Source organism: Octopus bimaculoides, chromosome 3 (assembly GCF_001194135.2).
Source record: "Octopus bimaculoides isolate UCB-OBI-ISO-001 chromosome 3, ASM119413v2, whole genome shotgun sequence".
NCBI classification, from domain to species: Eukaryota; Metazoa; Mollusca; class Cephalopoda; order Octopoda; family Octopodidae; genus Octopus; species Octopus bimaculoides.
The window spans coordinates 1,226,874-1,227,826 of record NC_068983.1 but is presented as its reverse complement, the minus strand read 5'-3'; the positions used below and the strand labels follow the sequence as shown (position 1 = coordinate 1,227,826).

General features: G+C 36.3%; 1 protein-coding gene across 3 annotated transcripts in view; it reads left to right on the top strand.

The window, feature by feature from the left end:
* The window catches only part of LOC106872852 (aromatic-L-amino-acid decarboxylase), a 59,745-nt gene that overhangs the window by 25,976 nt on the left and 32,816 nt on the right, over positions 1-953 (top strand). The window lies entirely within an intron of this gene.

Below are 953 nucleotides of genomic sequence, written 5' to 3'. Positions count from 1 at the left end.
TATATATACATATATACTGTTGACAAAGGTTGCGTGGCGTTCAATTATAAATAATTAAAAATACACATGAAGTATAGGACATCACCAACGAGTGAAAAATATGTCAACAGTACTTTTCATTCGTTGGTGATATCCTGTACTTAATGTGTATCCTTTTTTTTTTGTATTTCTCCTCTACTTATCTGTCGTGTATTTTCGTATCTTTCTCTCGTTTGTGATGTCTAATGTTTATTTTTTATTATTTAAAATTGAACGCCACACAACTTTTGTAAGATTTTACATTTATGTATAATTTCTGCGACGCCACACTCGGTTCTCTGCTTATTTTCTTTCTTCCTCTCTATCCCTCTGTAATCCTCTTTATTTCTTTTTCTCCCCCTCCGTCTTTGTTGTCCCCTTTTTTCCTTTGTTGTATCTTTTTTCCTTTGTTGTATCTTTTTTCCTTCTCCCTTCTCTTCACTCCCTACGCTTCTTTCCCTCCTCCCCTCTCTTGTCCTCCCCACCCTGCCTGTTGGTCACACGTGATTAAAAGCCATTTTTCTTTTTGGATGGGATATCCAGACAGCTTGACATCATTTCTCTCGCGTCTTGATATTTTTCTCTTCTCTTGTATTTATATCCTTTCAAAATTTCTCCCAGGCGTTACCCATTACAATTCGTCTTGGCCTTACGGCCCTTAATGTCTGTCTGCGTTGATTGCTAACTCTGTATGTCCACTCTGGTATCGTTTGTTCGTTCGAAGCCCTAACTCTCCATAAATTTCATATTTTAAACATTTCTGGAAGCTTCTGTCTTATGATGTTTTCTTGTCTTGTCATTGAAAGCTCGAAACTAGTAGTAATAAACAGTCGACAACTGAGGAGGAGTTAAACTTCTTTTGGTATTTTGTCCTATTCTTACGTATTTTTCACTCGCTGGTGATGTCCTGTATTTAATCTGTATTTTTAATGATA